This window comes from Macrobrachium rosenbergii, chromosome 23 (genome assembly GCF_040412425.1).
Source record: "Macrobrachium rosenbergii isolate ZJJX-2024 chromosome 23, ASM4041242v1, whole genome shotgun sequence".
NCBI classification, from domain to species: domain Eukaryota; kingdom Metazoa; phylum Arthropoda; class Malacostraca; order Decapoda; family Palaemonidae; genus Macrobrachium; species Macrobrachium rosenbergii.
The window spans coordinates 17,803,210-17,823,494 of NC_089763.1; the positions used below are offsets into that span (position 1 = coordinate 17,803,210).

A 20,285-nucleotide genomic window follows, 5' to 3' on the forward strand; every position below is an offset into this window, starting at 1 on the left:
ACAGTCATTAATTAACAATCACTGAAAGAAGCAGTTACCGAGATTAACAGTCAGTGAAAGAAGCAATCAGTAAAATTAACAGCCACTGAAAGAAACCAACAATGTGAGAATTAAGCGCTGAAGGAAACAGTCGTTGAAAGACGCAATCTAGAAGAAACTGTCACTGGAAAAAAATTAATTCTAGATGACACAGTTACTGAAAAGCAACCAGCGAAACAGACATCGACTGCGACGCTATTATTATTATTTCATATGGAATAAGCCCACGGGGGCTATTGGTTTGAAATCCAAGCTTCCGAAGAATATGGTGTTTATTCGAAAGAAGTAACAGAAGGTAATAGGAATTACAGCAAGAGGAGGTCATTTATTTGAAAAACAGATAAATTAACAAATAAATAAATAAAAAATGTACGTAAAATGTTAAAATACAAGGAGTATTGTATTAGGGTAGTAATGCATTGCATCTTCGCTTGAACTTCTGCAGTTCCAATTGCATGACATTCTCTGGGAGGCTGTTCCACACTCCAACGGTGTGAGGAATGTAAGGCCTCTGGAACTGAGAAGTTCGACGCTGCAATAAACAGTCATTGCTGAATGAGAGGGGTAGATAGAGAATTCAGCTGCACTGAGGTTTGTGTGCGTGTCTGTGTGTTTTGACTCGCTGAATCAGTTATCAAAGTTGTCGCAGGGAGCCCAGAAACTGATAAGATAATCTGAGACTATCTCAATTTTGAAAACGTTGATGAGATATTGCGCGGAAGTCAACCCGGGAAGAACCTCCTCGTCACATCTTTTTAACATTCAACATCATTCCAGCATTTTCACGTAGAGGAGGTGAAGATTTTTCATTCAAGTAAGTGTATGTAACGGTGAGACGTTGTTGGGGTTTAAAATTGTCAATCCGGGACTATTTCATTGCTGAAGCCCCCGTGTTGTCGGTTTCAGTGGAGTGAGTCAGCAAGCACGCCCGTGCTTTGAATTTGAATTTTGGAGGAGCAATTGGTACTAGTTTTGTGTACTTTGCGTACTCTTTCTTCTTCTTCTTCTTCGTCTTATTATTATTATTATTATTATTATTATTATGTAAATTGCTGTGCTTCACTAATTATCATTTCTCTTTGCCATGTATTGCATGGGTTCATCTCTGTTTGTGTTCGATGCATCATGTACATATCTGCGTGTATATGAGTGCATATTTTCATTATGCTCATCGTGTAAGCATATATATGTAATTACACACACACACACACACACACACACACACACACACACACATACATATATATATATATATATATATATATATATATATTGTTATATTCTGAGGCCGGTTGGAAGAATGAAAATGGATTTTTTTGTCAACTGCCTTAAGGGCCAACACACAGAACTCAGAATATAAGCAATAAATGTAATGAATAAACTGACTTACCCTGATATCACATCTAAGTAAACAGAGAAGTGAAGGTCGCCTTTTAAAATAACCAGTCATGCTTTAAACTAAATTTATTTACAAACAGAGCAATCAGGAAATTAATATGAAAGGGCTGCCTCAGCAGCAAGCAAGCACATACAATGTGCAATGAAAGCTAGACAATGCGTAGCAAATAACTGAATCTGAAAGGGCTACAGCCCTGAAATAGTTTGACATGCTAATAACTTTCCTGCGGACTGGTTGAACGATTTTTGGTGGTTAACGCAACTGTATTTGAATGGGGGGAACTGTGTCTAGTGCCCCTGGACCACTGAATCAGAAGACTCGTGCACGTGGCAAGATGGCTGTTAAATGTCTGAGGCTATTTGGGTTACAAAGGCAGGGGCAGACCGCTCGAAGAGCCAGATAACAGGATTCTGGAAGAGAACTCCAGGTTAGCATTAAAATCAAATGACTTTCTCTCAAATGAAATTACTTATGCACGATGGAGGAATTTATCAATTAGATTTGATTAGCACATGGTAACACTATGGTGAGAATGCTCTAATTATTATCATTGAACTAATTATTTTGAGCTTGGGACAAATCATGAGGGCCAAATGTGTGTGCTAGGCTTTGGGAAGCAAAGGGGCTTTGTTTTAGGAGAATGAAAAGTTGGAAATATTGAAAATGGAGAGAAATTCACGAGAAGAAAAGATAACTGGCAGTCAATTGCTACTTCAGATGTACTTTATTGCATCTGTGCATGGAGCTCACTTGCAAAAGACGAATTTCGGTCCGGCAGAAGTCTCGAACTTTGCCAGTGTGAAGGGAAAGTGAGACCGCAATTAGCTGGATGCTTTAAGGCCTGTGGGGTGGGTAATGCGTGTCCAGGTAGATAATGAGGCGTCTCAAGCATGGAGCACGAAGACAATGGTCGATCTGAAATAGCAATTTTAGCCAGCAAGAAGGTCAAATTAAAATAGGTCTTATAGCTAAGTCTCCTAAGGGTCAGCATAGCAGCCCAATTACAGCCCTGACTGGTCTTTTTGTCCCTAATGGCTTTCTAACCGCCCCCCCGACAAAAATCGTACGATGCTGGGGCTAAGAGGTCGGTATGGTCCCCCAAAATCAGGTGATATAGGGATAAGTCTACATAAGTTCACCACCCCTTAGTGGAGTCTCCTCCAGCCGCCATTAAATTCGATTTCCTAGCTAACGGACTGAAGGGACGAATTTATAAACACATGAAAATATATATACATCAGCACACACACATATATATATATATAAGTATATATATATATATATATATATATATATATATATATATATATATATATATATATATATATATATATATGTTATGTTGATTTAGTCTTTCTTTGTTTGCGTTGCACCACATATGAATGACTCCGTTTCTAACTAGGACTTTCACTTGATAGTACTAGGGGACTCCGGTAAGTTAGGTTGAAATTGTCTATTAATATTTTTCACTTTTTCCCGGGGGGTAAGAATTCACTGGCACGGTTTTTCATGATTTTATTCTACCACTACTATTTCACTCGGCCAGCCACCCTGGACTTAGAAATTTCTGATGTTAAGAGAGGAACGGTGACACAATCCTACCCAATTTGGTTTTCAAGTAACTCTGGCTAAAAATTGATCAGAATGAACTCTGGACCTATGTTGAATAAAACTCCGCCTCCTTTAGGACGTCTACTTTACTCTTAATGGTTCAATCTAACTCCACTTTTGGCAAGGACAAATCAGGTCAATTTTGCTGACCTTTTCACTTCTTAGTTCTATCCTCTAACTCCTCCTTCCTTTTCCCACATCTTGGAGGTTTGTTGTTGGATTGTCTTCAATTTACTTGGTCCCATGACTCATCATTTTAAACTATCAACACGTGTCTCTCTCTCTCTTTTCATAATCCCGATCAGTGAATCTCATACTTATTCACTACAACATCACTGGTCACCTACCTGCATTGACTACAATGCAAGTAGATAACCAGCTCAACTTGACTATAGTCAATTACTCTAATGTCAATAACTTCTATCAACAAGCAACCTTTGCAAGAAATAATGCATCATATGCTAAACACAAACAATATAAGCATGAATTTGAATATCAAATACTCAAACTAAATGAAAAATTATGGCAAGTAATATATCAAATGCCTATTACTCTCTGGTTATCAATCATAAATTGTAAAAAATAAAAATCAATCATCAAATGTTCAAGTGCAAGTCAATGGTAAACTATCACTCTCTAGGAAGGATTCTGTCCATCATGTCTTTTTGATTAAGGTAAACTTATTCAATATTAATTTCTGACAATTATAAAAGAAATGAAAGCAACAGTACAAAAGAATGACATTTATGAATGACATGATAGAGAAATCTCAGTCTTATATATATGAAAGAAAGTATGAACTCTTCTTAGCTTTTGTGAATGTCTCAATTCCAGTTCTGAAAGTTGAAATTCGTTAATAACTGCAAACTGATGTACACTTTTACTGAAAATTCAAACTGTGCAATGCGTGAAAACTGTTGGTTTGTAATACAAATTATGTAAAATGACCAGTTCACAAGCAGATGAAAATGAGATTGGCGTTAATGAAAACTACTTGTTTTGTTTGACTTACATCAATCTTAGCATTCAATCTGTTTGCTGAGAACACAAAATTTCATCATCAATGATTTGAGCCTTTGAAAGTTTCTGTAAAACGGTATATAGTTACAATGGATTTCTTACCATTCTTGTTGTTTACAAGATCATCTAAGCAATGAAGAAAGCACTCAATGGTTCATAGAAATTCACAATGTTACAAACATATACACCCATCATTAAAGCATGACACATTCCTGAACTCATGTTCGGGAATTTCAGTCACTAGGAAAGAATCATGCTGTAAGGCAAAGTGTCGAACTGTTCCTTCTAGTACAATGGACTTATTATCTACCATTGGGAATGGATAGACTGACATCAATGAGTTGACGTCTGATTGTTGAAAGGGATCACTGGTATGATTTGATTGGCTACCACTTTCACTGTTATCAGCCATAATAGTCCACTATTTTCTACTAGTGGCTTCAAGTGATTGTTCACAACACATTTCTGAATAATGGCTTCAATTTCACTAGGTTATCAGAAAAGGCGACAGCAGGTTTTACCTGCCATCATGATTGCATTGAGTAATTCCTTGTATTCCAGAAGGAAATTACTTGTTTCTATGGCTGGCTCCATCATTTCTGTTTGATGGATTCTAGCAATTTCTGATGAAACATTATGGCACTATTCTGGAAATTCTTTCCAGCACTGTGATCATTTTCTGATTTTGATTGACATTTCCTATTACTTTATTATAGACAGTACCCTGCTCAATCCCAATTTTCAAGTTGTGCCACTCTTTTCCTTTAGCCTTTCAACATTACCATCGGTCGCCACTCCAAGAGATTGTAAGCGGCCATAAAGGGCATGAGTGGGATCGCTACTACTTTCCTTGGCATAACACTATCGATGTCCTCTGCAACTTGAGAGCATGTCGCATACAAATTTCTATCTTGGACACTTTGTAATCCCTGCCTGTATCTGATTGCTCAGCTGGACTAACTGCTCTCTCTGATCGATACTGAGTCCGTCTGGATCTTAACAATGGCTAGGTCCTGTCATCTTAACCTTGCCATGCTCGCCCATGATGGCTCCCTTTCTTAGTTGTACGAGTGAGTTCTGGTGACTCACCGCCAACCACCATACAATCCATTTGCTGAAATAATGTTGATTAAGCAGTAAAAATCTTATCAACATTTGTTTACCATTACTTGCCATTACCTTCTTCTCAAATTATACCTGGGGTCATTGAAGATTCTATTTAATATCTATCTTATCTTTATTGGACAAATCCTTTAACTGGTGTGACGACCAAGGTTCTGAATGAACTACTTTAATGTGGTTCCAATGTACAATGGATTCTTTCAAGGTAATTTCATGCATTAACTTGAATTTATTCAACTTCAAAACTTCTAAAACTCTATATGGACCTCGAAATTTTGGTGATACTTTAATATTAGGTCCTTCAAGAACATGATTGAGTACATAAACTTGTTGTCCTACCTTAACGAGGGTATGGTGGATCTGTTATTGTAATACTTACTAGATTTTTTATGTAACTCCTTTAATCTAGCCCTGGTGACTTTAACGGTCTCGTACGTACGTCTTGTCTTCCAAGCAATATAGTCCTCGTGGTTGCACGTGCATCGCCTGTGGTGGTGGCATCATCCAAAAAGTGAATTTGGCATTCTCTTTGCAGCCATACAATAGAAATGAGGAGTTTCTCCTATTGATTCATTTACTGTGTTGTTTAGAGTAAATTGTATGTCTTCGAGAGTCAAGTCCCAGTCTTCAGTGCTAGGGGTTACCAATGTTTTCAGAACATCCTTTATCTTGCGATTTGTTCTTTCTACTGCTCCATTTGAGCTTGGCTTATATGCTGTTATTTGACATTTCTGTATTTCATAAAGTCACACAATTTCGTTAGAATGTCACTAGTAAATTCAGCAGCATTGTCTGGAGAGCAAACTTGAGGACATGAATGTCTGGTTATAATTCTAGACTCAAAGGCTTCTGCCACCGTTGATGCTTCTCTGTTTCTAGTTGGGAACAATTTCTACCGTATCTGGTCAAATAGTCAATGAAAACTAAAATCTGTTTATTTCCTCTGATGGTGTTCGGGAATGGACCAAGAAATCCATTGTGACTACTTGAAAAGGATTTAATTCTGAAGGATACATTTCCAGAGGAGCCTTGACGTTGACATTCCCCTATGTATATTACATAGGGTACAATTCTGAACAAATCGAGTAGCATCTTCACTACATCGAGGCCAAAATAGTTTCTAGTGATTGTTCTACATGTTTTCTTAATTCCAGGATGTCCTGATAACTTGTATGAATGGGTTAGTTCTAAAACGTCTCGTATTAGTGTATTAGGAATGTACAAACGTGAACAAGCATTTGTTCGTCTGAAGTCTTGTACAATAACCCATCTATCAATTGAAACTCTGAATTTTTCTCACCTTGCAAGAGGTTACCAATTACTTCCTTATTCTAGAATCCTTTTGTTGTTCTTGACGAACTTTGTCTAAATCTAAATCTGTGATTTGACAACTGAAAACGAAATTATGAGTGGCAATTTGTTTCTCGTTCTCTTCTTGTGATCTAGATAAGGCGTCAGCTAATGTTATATCTACCAGGTATGTATCTAAATTCTGGGCAAATTCTAATACGCTAACGAACCATCTATTGAACTTCATATTATTGGTAAAAGCCCTTTTCTTGAAAAGATCACAAATGGGTTTATGATCTGTAAGAACATTAATTTTATGTCCTAGCAAAAATGTGTCTAAATTTCTGTAATCCCCAGACTAATGCCAAACATTCCCTTTCTGTTGTACTGTAATTTCTTTCAGCTGCATTCAAAACTCTACTGGCATAGTATACAGTCCTCATCCTTGTTTTATCCTTTGCATCAAGACGGCACCCAGTCCTGTACTTGAAGCATCACAGGCTAAGTAGAATTCCTTCTCGAAGTCTGGATAAACTAGATAGATCTGTTATCAACATATCCTTTAGTGTTTTTGAACGCTTCTTCCTGTTCATCTTTCCACTCATAGCTAGCATCTTTTCCTAGTTAACTCAGTTAATGGTTTTGCTATGGTAGCAAATCCCTTTATGAAAGGTCGATAATATCCTACCATACCTAGAATCTTCTTAGTGCTTCAAATTTCTTGAGGGCTGGATAGTCTACAATAGCCTTAATCTTTCCTTCTTGCATTTTCAAACCATGTTCACTGATAACATGTCCTAGATATTCTAGAGATTTCTTCAGAAACTGACATTTCTTAATTTTTACCTTTAAACCGCCTTTCTGAGCCTATCTAATACTAATTCTATTGTCTTGAAAATGACTCTCTCATCCTTACTAGCACTTATTACATCATCAAGATAAACCGATCAGTCTTCAACATCTCCAAGATTTGCAGCATTAAACGTACAAACGTTAAAGGAGCTGAAGTAAGACCAAACGGCATTACCTCAAATTGCAAATGTTCTTTTATGAGTACTGAATGCCGTGAGATGCTTGGATTCTTCATCGAGAGAACTTGCCAATATCCACTCAGTAGATCGAGGCTAGAAAACCTTGGCACCTCCTAATTGAGCTAACATGTCATTAATGACTGGCATTGGCATTCGATCAGGGATGGTGTGGAATTCAATTTCACGGTAATCAATTACCATCCTCCATGTACCGTCTTCTTTGGAACTAGCAGTAAAGGTGAATTATAAGGTGACTGAGAAGGTGGCCAAACCCATCTTCCTTCATCTCTTCAACCATCTCGTCTACAATGGGTCTTTGACTTATTGGAAGTTTGTAGTTAGGTATATAAAAAGGTCTAGCACCATCTTCTATGACTATTTTGTGCTGCAGGACATCTGTCCTTCCTAACTTATCTCCTGTTACTGCTACAACACTCCTATATTTCTCTAATATCTGTATTAACCTGTCCCTACAATGAGAAAATCTGTAGTATTTACTTCCCCTTCTAATTTAACTCTTGTGTCAGCTACAGAGACAAATGCTTTTCACTTAGGGTTAGAAAGGGTTAGTAATCACAATTCCCTTACAGAATTCTATGCCGGCATGCAATTCCTAGTCTCTTGTCAGAATAATTATACACATAAGTCGTACAATTTCCCACCATTAAGTCTTACTAGGGAATTCGTCCATTTTCACAAAGTCTGGTAAGTCTTCATTAACTAATAACACATCTGTATCACCTAGGTTTTTATCTGTTACAATTCTAAGACAAACCTTTGTCAGACCTTGTGGATGCAGTATAACGCTATTGTTTAATTTGAGTTTTACAAGATTATCATCGGCAGTACTAACTAAGCAGATCTCTTCTGCATTCTGTGCATCGGTGTAACAGACATCAGTATCATCTGAACTTTCATCTTGTGGTATCACAGAACCTATCTCTGTCACTTTTAGGTTGCCTAACAGCAACACCTCATTGAGATACTTCTCTTCCGTATCTTCTCTTATTGATAAGTGACTACAATCTATTAGCTGTCAGGATGGTCAGGTTGGGAAAAAGAACTAAGTTCTTGGAGGTATCTACTTGTCGGGCACTTGAGTTATCAGGTTCATACCTGCTATCTGAGAATTCTCCTGAGTGGCTTCTGGGCTTTTAAAAGTAGTTTGTCTATCTCCTATTTCTTCTATCATTGAATTTCTACTCACTGTCCTACCCAGGTTAGCATTAAATTCTATTTCTATCTGTTGATGTCTACTTCTTCAGATGAGGCTGTCTCAGGTAAAGTGATCAAGTTTATCTGAAACTGTTCCTCTTCTTCAAGAGAGCAAACATTTCCTCTATCAATTTCATGATAGTTACTCTTCCATTGCTACAATCTAGTGTAATTCCACATCTTTTCATAGCCTGGAAGGAAAATAGAGCTTGAGCTGGAAAATATTTCTCTTCCAACACCACAAACTCTTCCCTATATTTCTTATTTAGAATTTCTATCTCTAAATTGACATTGCCTATAGCCCTTATTTGCTTTCCAGCGATCCCCTTTATGGTCCTATAGGATTACTCTCTCATTTTGGGAAAGCTCACAACCTATATGTTTTGTTAAAGTGCCTTTTATCTATGATACTTACAGTACTGCCTGTATCCAACAATATGGAACTCAGTACACCTTCTAAGTGTACTTGTATGATAGGCAACTCTTCCTGACACGTGTTAAAATTCTTTACAGAAAACACTATTTCATTACTGGAGTATTGTCTGTTGGGACACATCCTTATTCCAATGTCACTATTTCTTTCTGTAAGGATGGACCTTTCTGCTGCACTCTGTGATTGTCACTGAGAATCCCCTTGATTTGGGTTACTGGGGAGGTATTTGATTATTAGGCTGAGTACTTTTGGTTATTTTGAGACCCCTGAGAATTTCCCTGTTTGTTGTACCAACAGTTTTGGATCAAATGTCCTGTCTTATTGCAATTCGAACACCATTTGTTTCTTCTACAATTCTGGGTTGTATGGTTGGAATAACCACAATTTCCACAACTTTGTCTCTGCCTATTTGAACTGTGGCCTATTATTCCCTGAATTTTGACCTGACTAGGCTCCCCTCTGTCCAGGAGTCCTGTTATTTCCACTGTTATTTCCATTAGTTCCAGTGGTATTCCCATTGTTACTCTATTTATGGCCCTACCTTGATTGTTTCTATTTGATTGATTAAATCTCCTATTGTTGTTCCCACCATTTCTATCAAACGAATTTCTATTTCCTGATACCTGACCTAGCTTGCCTGATTGGTTTCTACTGACTGATTACTATTATTTCTTGAGCTTTCCACTAGATACGGTTCCTGTAAAATCTGCACTACTACTTGATGAATTTGTTTTACTTTCCTTCTATGTACATCAAGGTTTGTACACTCCATCATTTGGCTTCCTATCGCACAGTACTTCTTAAGACTACTTCTTCCTTACCCAAGCATCAGAGATTGGGTCCTAATGACATATATCTAAGTACCTTGGATATACTAGCAAATCTGTTTCATCATCATCAAGTCATCCTTCCTTCCAACAACAATTCCTACAGCTTTCCTATCTGTCGTCACTTATGTCTATAGCTTCTTCTACTCTAGTACAAAACTAAGTGATTACCCTCATTGGATGATGGAAAGTTCCTATGTTGTACCATGGATCTTTCTGCTTCTGGTTGCAAAATTAAGCCCTGTTTCTGAATTGTTAAACAGAGTAATATTCTAAAAGTACTGAATGAAGAACTGTATGTGCATCACTATGTTCCATACTAACATACAAGAGTGCTTCATCTATTTTTTTCTCTCATCTGTGATACCAGCAGCTGAAATTCTGCTTTCTGTGTCTGCTATCCATCGATTTACACCATATTCTTCTAATCTACTTTTATCTACATTACTTGGGTCTACTTTCTCCACAAAATCTAGTGGTTTGGGTTATTACGGCGGTTTACGCCATGTTGTAATTTCTAGGTACAATGGAAGTTATTGGGTTAGTGGTTACAACGGAAGGCTAGGCGCACTTAAACTAAGTGGGGGACCTTGATCATAGAACGTTGGGTCTAGTATTACTAGGTCAATTGGTCTAGGTCGTTCAGGTTAGGTTATTGAGTCTGGTCCTCCTTCTTGTCTGTTGCAGTCGGAAATTACTTCATCAAATGATTATTCATATTAACTCATAAAATATTCAATGATTCCAAGAATGAAAATGAATGAAAAAATAATTTGAGAAGCAGGTACTTACTTTAATTGCATGTTTGCTGAGTTCTTAGTGACTGCATCCTCTATACAAAGAAAATTCAATTTTCCTAACTCATTCCTTCATAGGACTCTCTCAAATCTGAAAAGTCTGATATTAGTATTTATGTATACAATTGTTTGGGTCCCACTGCAAAAAAATGCTGCGCCAAGTGTTTAACAAAAAAAAATTATTATGATAGAATAATTTAAACAGAATTATCTCTATCACCAAGTGAACGAAAATTTCTATTTCGTAAAAAAATTACTAAATATGAGAAAAATTATTTCATGCATTGCAACAATAAAAAATTATTCAAATATTATTCAAAAGAAAAATAATTTACTTAAATTATTTAAAAAAATTATTTATGCACTGCAGGGAAAAAATAATTATATAAAATTTCACGACACAAAAAAATTTTATTCACAGAAAGAAAAAAAATTTTTCTTGATAATTCCACGATACTAGGGAATGAATGTTTACTATTCAATTAGCTTGCGGTCGCCTTGCACTTTGAAGATCGCGCTGATTGCACTTGAGCGCAGCTTCCAGCGATAATTCGCACAGCAGCCGACTTCCAGTCCCCGCATTTGCGAATTTGGCGAAGAAAATTTTGGAATCCTTCCAAATTGTTGATTGAAGGCGTCACTTCCCTTTTCTCCTGTTATCAAGACGTTGACTTCCCAAAAACTTTATCGCGTTCCGATTTGTTCACTCTCTTCGTCGCCTCTTCCGCCTCATTCGTCGCCGTCGTCGTCACTGCTGCTACCGCTACCGCTAAGTCTCCCTTTAGCGACCAAAAATTTTAAATTTCGTGTATTTAAGTCCGTACACGATAGAAAGCTCACCGAACTGACGTAGATATTAGCGGCTTTCATAATGCGCCAACACTGTTTGTTTTCGCTAACTTCACTTGCGACGCGTAAGTACATAGCCACGAGTTGCTGATTCTTTCTTTCGTAAATTCACTTTTATAAAAATCACCGCTGATCTATGCCGTGATTATTACTATTGTTCTTATTATGGTCATAGTTAATTATTAAACTGAATTTGTGGTTGATCTTATGAACGTTCGAGTTTCAAACTAGGCAGAGATTTACCGCTGTCAATTTTTCATTCATCGACGCGCAAAAGATTCACTGCTTCTGGAATATTTCTGTTCTGCTTCGTTTCCTTTCTGCTACCTTGTTGATGTTGTATTGATGTTTCTAGTGCTGAAGACCGTCTTGAGATTATTTTGCTTTAAATTGAGAGTTAGTTTTAGCGCCGTCACTTTCACTCTCTGTAAATTTCTAGGGTCGTGAACATTTAATGTTTTTCAAATGTGCGCTGGCGAAATCCTCCGAAACTGCCACCAGTTTATTATGCATTGAGTTTCTTTGTTATTGCGTTGCACCAATATATGAATGACTCTGTTTCTGTCCAGGTACACTTTGGTAAGACCTGATAGTGAACGAGGGGACTAACTTAAGTTAAGTTGGAAAACGTGTAATCATTAATATTTTTTACATTGTTTATCCAGGAGGGGGTAAGAATTCACAGGCATTTTCTTAGGTTTTATTCTACCATCATATTTCACACGGCCAGCCACTGGACTTAGAAATTTCTTGATGTTAAGAGAGGAGAGTGACACAATCCTACCCAAAAGGTTTCAAACTTAACTTCCAAAAATTGATCAGAATGAACTCTGGACCTATGTGGAATAAAACTCACGCCTCCTTGAGGAAGTCTACTTTGTGTAATTTGTCTTAATCTTAACTCCCACTTTTGGCAAGGACAAATCAGGTCAATTTTAATGACCTTTTCACTTCTTAGTCTATCCTCTAACTCCTCCCTTCCTTTCCCATATCTTGAGGTTTGTTATGGTTAGTCTTCAATTCATTTGGTCCCATGACTCATCATTTTAAACTATCAACATCGTGTTCTCTCTCTTCTCTTCATAATCCCGATCAGTGAATTCTTATACTTATTCACTGCATAACATATACTAAAAGGGAATGTTTGTGTTGAAAAGACATATATTTTGGTTTACACCATTGCAGATATGTATATGCATGCCATGGACGCATACAGTAGAATCGACAGTACATGGAAAAAGTTAAACAGTGAAGCACGGAGTCTGTATAACACAATAATAATAATAATACACACACACACACACACACACACAATTATTATTACATTGTTATTATATTAAGTTATTATTATTATTATCATTACGAAGGAAGAAGAAGACCTTCTTGAGGAAAGTTTTGTTATCAATTGGCCGCTTTTTCAAATTATTTATACTGAGTTTCTTACCCTTCTAATGATCTAAATCTTTCCCCACATCAATATTAGTAACACAACTGGCCAATGTTCATATTTCCATGGATAAAACAGCGTTTTTCTTACAGTAGTATTTCTTTTTACAGCACAGCAAAGCTGGTTACTGAAACAGGAATGCAAACTGTAGATTTCCTGATGGTATTTCTTCTTTTCGACATTCCGTCTGGTATTTCTAGTATTTTTTCGTCGACATGTTTCGACCAGCTCAGGTCGGTCGTCTGACGTGTTGATGAGTTCGAGCACACAGGGCACTTGTGGTAGTATATATAGAGAATCTTGGATCAGGTCGATTTTCCATTGGCTGCCTGAGGCAATTCTCCTCGGGCGAAGTCTCCTCTCTCACAGTGATGGTTATCTGCGCTCTTGCGTGTGTGTGCTGGATTGCACGTTAGAGAGTGTATTATTAGAGGGCTGTTACCCGCAGATTGATGTTCCTGATCGGTTTGCTCATCTGGGGTGCCAGTGGGTGCCACCCTTCACGCAGAAGGTCTCCTGTATGGCATTGAGACTCGGCTTCTCTCTCCCGATGTGTAGGGCTTCCAGATGGGGTAGGTGGTGATGTTCGGTCACTTGATCTATTATCTCTATGTTAGGGAAAATGTCATTCCTTTTTATTCTTAAGTTATGGGCAGTCCTGGAGCGATTAAATACGGTACTCTCCTGGGCATTACAGAGATCCTCCTGGAGAAGCTCATGGTAGTCATACTGATGTAAGAGCCGAGGCACTCTCAGACAGGGCATTTGTATTGGTAGACTACATTGGCTTTCTTCAAGGGATCCTGCTTGTGGAGGCCTGGGTTATCTCTCATCACCAGGGTGCTGGTTTTCTTATTCCTGTAGAATATGACAAGTTTAATCTTCTTCTCGGGATCGGACGAGCTGATGTTACCTTCAGTGATGGTCTTCTTTATATCCTTTATGGAATTTTCCTTGGTAGAAAAGTTTGATGCCATCAGAGGTGTTGGGGCGAGACTCCTGATGGTACCATCTGTTCATGGCTCCTCTAATGCACTTGTCTACTTCCTGATTCATGTGTCCATTATCGATGAGGATCTGGACAGCACGTTCCAGATCTCCATGGGTGTGAGTGTGAGAGAGCTCTTCTGACGAAGGCACTGATGGCAGATTGCTTATTTCTTGGGGCACTCACTCTCTCCATTTAGACACATACGAAACCTATGAACCTGGGCATATGTCTAAATGGAGAGAGTGCTAAAACAGCAGCTGACTTCCAAAGAATGGGAGAGGACCACACTTGTAAAAGAAATGAAGAACTTTATTCTGAGTGGGATTACTGCCAATGCCATTGTAGTAACCCCTCCCAGTGCTTTGGAAGAGAATGGAGCAGCTAACAGCAACAACAACCTTCTCCAAGGACAAGAACATCCTAACAACATCAAAGAATGCCTACGTCACTTGGAGGAGAAAGATGCAGAGAAAAAGATGAGGACAGTAACTAAGAAATTGATTGCCCTTAATGGTGGAAAATTATGGCTTCCGCAGAAGAGGGAGGAATATGTCAATCTCACAGAATATACACCAACACCCAAACAAGACAAGATTTTGAGCATGGGCCTTAAATGACACTTCGCCACCCAGCCGAGGCCCTTGGAAAAAACCTTGAAATAAAGTACCTTTTGGATACCATCCAGAAGTATGAAGATCAAGGCACCCTGTGAACCACTGACGCCCTTCAACCCCTCCTCCTGGCTGAGGCCCTCACCGAACGTGGTGACTATCAGAGTAACATCGCCAACCGGCGCCTGGGGGAAGCAGCCAAGGAGCTGAGAGAATGTGAGGACATCACCGTCTGCAGGGCTGACAAGACCGCCACTTACGTTCTCACCAACACCGAGGAATACCACCAAAAGCTGGATGAGATCCTGGCCGATGGCACCAAGTTTTTGCAAATTACCAAGGACTCTGTTGATGACATCAAACGTGAAACCCCCAGGATCATTGAAACAGTTAATGCGGCCTCTAATGCCCTCCACTTCCCAACGATAGTGGGTGCTAGACTTGACGGCATATATGGGAATGTAAAGACACAAGCAAGGCAACCCTTCTGCACTCCCATTATTGAAGCTGATCCCAGTCCCAACTTACCAGCTAGCAAGAGACTCAACACCATCCCTCACTCCTTATGTCCCTGGTGATCACAGCTTGAAGTCCTCAAAGCAGAGTTCCTGAAGCCCTTAGAGCGACGCCCTTTGAGGGAATCACTGAAACCATGGATGTGTGTAGTCCCTCTTCACGAATGTTCCTGTCAACGAAACAGTCCAAACAATTTTGGATCGTGTATATAGGGACCCCACTACCCCATCACTGAACATCACCGAGTATGTCCTCCATGCCCTCCTGGAGATATGTACGGCCAGCCCTATGAGAGCTGAAAGTCAGCTCAGTGGTCTGGTTAAACTACTTTAATAATACGAACCTGGGTATGTTTTAAAATGGAGAGAGTGAGTGCCCTGAGAGATATAAACAATCTGCCATCAGAGCCTTCGTCAGAAGAGCTCTCTCGCACTGCTCCTCCTGGACTGATACCCATGGAGAGCTGGAACATGCTGTCCAGATCCTCATCAATAATGGACACACAAATCAGGAGGTAGCCTAGTGCATTAGAGGAGCCTTGAACAGATGGTACCATCAGGAACCCCATCCTGACACCTCTGATGACATCAAACTTTTCTACCAAAGAAAAATTCCATAAAGGATATAAAGAAGACAAACATGCCCTCAGAACCATCACTGAAAGTAACATCAGCCCATCCGATCCCGAGAAGAAGATTAAACTCGTCATCTTCTACAGGAGTAAGAAAACCAGCAGCCTGATGATGGGAAATAACACCCCGCCCCCCCAGCAGGATCCCTTGAAGAAAACCAACATAGCCTACCAATACAAATGCCCCGTCCGAGAGTGCCTCGGTTCTTATATCAGTATGACTATCATGCGCTGCTCCAAGAGGATCTCCTGTCATGCCCAGGAGGGTGCCATATTTAATCACTCCAGGACTGCCCATAACCAGAGAATAAAAAGGAATGGCATTTTCTCTAACATAGAGATAATAGATCAAGCGACTGAGCATCGCCGCCTACGCCTCCTGGAAGTCCTACACATCGGGAGAGAGAAGCTGAGTCTCAATACCACACAGGAGACCTTCCTCCTCCTGATGTCGGAGCAAAGGGTGGCACCCACTGGCACCCCAGATGAGTGAACCAATCAGGAACATCAATGTGCGGGTAGTAATCCTCCTAATAATACACTCTCTAACGTGAACTCCAGCGCATGCACGCAAGAGTGCACACAACCATCACTGCACGAGAGGAGACTTAGCCCGAGGAGAATCGCCTCAGGCAGCCAATGAAAAATCGACCTGAGCCGAGATCCCCTATATACAATGCCACGAGTGCCCTGTGTCTCCGGACTCATCCCAACATCCAGAAGATGACCATCGAGCTGGTCGAAGCATGTCGACAGACAGAGTACTAGAAATACCAGATAGATGTCAGAAAAAGTAAAAAGAAGAAATACCACCGAAAATACCATTAGGAAAATCTATGGATTTACATCCCAGGTTTCAGTAACCTGCTGTAATGCTGTAAGATAAAGAATTATTGCTATAAGAAATACGCTATTTTATCCATCGAAATATGAACATTGGCAATTATTAACTAAAATATTGATGTGCTGGAAAAGCGAATTATTAGAAGAATTGAGAAAACTCAGTATAACATCAATTCGCAAAATTGCAGCCATTTTATTCAACAATATTATTATTATATTGTTATTATTATTATCATTATAGGAAAATGTACACAAAACTAGTACCCAGTTATTCCAGTAAGACTGAATACACAGAAAAGTTGATTGAAAAGAATTAATATCTTCAATGTAAACATTTACCTATTAATGTATATTTACATCAACGTATGTAAGTACACGTATATATATTATCAAGAGTATCTTCATACTCCATCCTTCAGTCAATAATCCATATGAAATAAGCACTAAGCAATTAATTCATTTATGTTAGTATGATTCCTTGTAAGCAAATTCGCCTCTATAACCTCTCTCTCACCACTACCTTTGGGGGTTAAAGTTAAGTATATCTTAGTTTAACCAGACCACTGAGCTGATTACCAGCTCTCCTAGGGCTGGCCCGAAGGATTAGACTTATCTTTACGTGGCTAAGAACCAATTGGTTACCTAGCAACGGGACCTACAGCTTATTGTGGAATCCGAACCACATTATAGTGAGAAATGAATTTCTATCACCAGAAATAAATTCCTCTAATTCCTCATTAGTCGGCCAGAGAATCGAACTTGGGCCTAGCGATTGCTAGCCGACGACTCTACCGACTCTCCCAAAGAGGAACTAGGAAACCACTTTAATCTCAATTCCTGTCCAAGTGCTGCCAGAAATCCTTAAATTCCAGGTGGGGACCCGATCAAAACTAATCATCGCCCGAGGCAGGTCAGCTGGCGAATTGAACATATGCTTTCCGCCATCTTGAAACTTCAGACATGCTGCCCACATTTTCATGTGGGCAGGACGATACCAACGCCACCTAGGAGGAAGAAAAACGTAATTCCCGAAATTTATAAAGGGTCTTGGAGAGAGACGCTCGGCCTTAGAATTGCTCAGACGCTGCCATAGGAAGGATGTCCTGTTCCTTGCTCCATTAAATTGCCTATTTCTAACACGTGGGTGGCAGTAACCAAAGTAACTTTTGTTGTGAACTTATTCACTTGCCCTCCCTCTCGCTGGTCCCCATAAGAAGAGAACCTCAGCTCCTACATAAGGTAAAGTACCAGGATTTAAGGTTTTTTCGCCAGTCACGTTCCTTATTCGTCTTCAACTATTTTCTGTTTCTCTTTTCATAGTGTGACATACCTACAGTGAGATCTATACTGCTTTTTATATTTTGTGCTGTTTAATTTGTAAAGCATTGACGAGAAGTGTAACGTAATCGTATGATATTCGATTAATTTTAATCAAGTTCAGTCAAGGCATCTATGCAATTCCTCGATTCCTTCATTACAGTGCCAGTTTCGTTGAGTAACCATAAGTGTTTCGATTACAGATTAGGAGTTATTCAGCTGTGGATCTGTGCATCATCTTGTGTGCATAGTGGTCCCCACTACCTCATTGTCAACGTCCTCTGAAGCTGGCACCCCATTGTGTTTCCTCCAGCAAATTCCCAGTCATTTGCTCTTCATCTTATTACACCAGAATTACGCTACCACTCTTCTGATGTTTTCTTTTGTAAATATATAATTAATTAAATTAAACCCCACAGTTTACCTAATCACTCCCTTCTTGAAGTAGGCCTTCAGCCATATTTTGTTGTTTATAATTTTAGCTTACCACAAGGCCAGCTAAAATTATAATTAAGATGGTAATTAACAGAAGTTGCATATCAGCCTAGTATACCCTATTGATCTAGCAAGACCCTGCTTTAAAACTGTAATAATATATATATATATATATATATATATATATATATATATATATATATATATATATATATATATATATATATATATCATACATGCATATACTCAATAAATCACAAAAATGTGCACATGATTTTGTTTAATAGCTGAAGCTACAGGAAAATCTTTTCAAGATTTTTTTGTGGCTTCAGTTAATTCATGTATATAATATATATATATATATGTGTGGTGTTTGTGTGTGTATACATACATATATATATATACATATGATAGAAATATCAACGCACAATTACTTGTCAGACAGAAATAAATTTGAAAGACCTGGGTTCGATCCTGATGTGAGTCAGAAATTTATATATACATAGGTAAATGTGCACAATGATCCACTGATAATGTTAATTCTTTTCCATTAAAAGATTTTAGTATTCAGTCTTAACAGAACAATTTTTGTATACAATGTAATCGTTCGCATTACACGTCGACGAAAAATAAAAAAAACTATCTGTAATCACTGTCAATTATCCACTTCAAGATCTAAGCCGTATAAACACAAAAGGAAAATGCAGAGGAATACCGTGACTGTACTCCATTTCAGTAACCCTGAGCTTGGAAAAGGAAACTTTATTGCCTTCGGAAGCAAGGATATAAAACGTTATAAGAAATGAAGGAGACAGATAAGTATCTCTGGCTCTGAGATTTGAATCTTAACGAAAAATGTTCCTCTTTTGCGGTTTCTACTCTTGGGCAATAATTCTTTCCACGGGAAGTGAAGGAAAATGATCTTTCAATAGCATTTCAGTAAAAACAGAGTTTTGGGTAGAAGGAAAAATCAGACAGGAAGTGACGTGTAAAGGAAAAGATGCGAGAGTCAAAATAACATAAAACAAGAAGTTGCTTATATTAACTTCCATTAAAATTTGATGGAGAGTCAAGAGTGGCACGAAATTGCCTCTGAACTTACTGTCAATTGAATTAAACCTCTTTACGTGGTGTATTTCAAAGTCTTTTATGTACAGAGACTCATCGCAGGTAGAAAGATATGAAGGGGAGGGGGGAGGGGGTTTTCTTTGACGAGGAGTTACTGTTAATATGGCTGTGGTTGAGGCAGTGATGGTTCCAAGCTTCTAGGACAAGACGTTTACAAGTACCTAATTCTTCCTTACCCAGGGCTCTCTTAACAGCATGAGATAACTCGGGCACAGCGATGCACTGGTCAATAAAATTGAAGCTACTGATTCTGTGGTCCTTTCAACGATTTTTTATTATATAAAAAACCCTGTAATGTGAGCCTTCTTCACTCTTCCAAGCGGTACCTCATGAATAATATGGCAGTATAGGGCTCCCAGAATCGTGGTGGGGGACCTGGGCAGCTACCAAGCTTGCCAATGCCATAAGACGGCCCTACGAGCTATACTTTTTAGTGACAACAAAGGTAAGGTTGAGGGAATCGTACTTTCCTGGCTAATGTGTCCATTTGCGTTCTGTAATGATCTTTTTTACTCTGACCGCAATGTAAATGAAAGAACGGAGAGGAAGGAAAGCAAGAGATAGGAGGAGAAAGCAAAGAGAAAATTTCCTTCTGCCGAAGGACCATCAGGACCCTCCGACGGCTGCCTCTGCGGGCTCGACAAACTTACAAAGTCAACCTTATCTCAAAGGGCTTCTAAGGAGCGGAAGGTTTTGTCTATATTTCAACTTTTGACTTTCTCTAAAAAAAACA

The 20,285-nt window shown here is 38.8% G+C and overlaps 1 protein-coding gene across 1 annotated transcript in view; it reads left to right on the forward strand.

Annotated features, from left to right (window-relative positions):
- The first annotated feature begins 733 nt into the window (after positions 1-733).
- LOC136851323 (uncharacterized) overlaps positions 734-20,285 on the forward strand; it is a 26,300-nt gene continuing 6,748 nt past the window's right edge. Inside the window, exon 1 of the mRNA XM_067125354.1 lies at positions 734-853. The gene's annotated coding sequence lies outside the window, so the exon portion shown is untranslated. The remainder of the gene's footprint in view (positions 854-20,285) is intronic.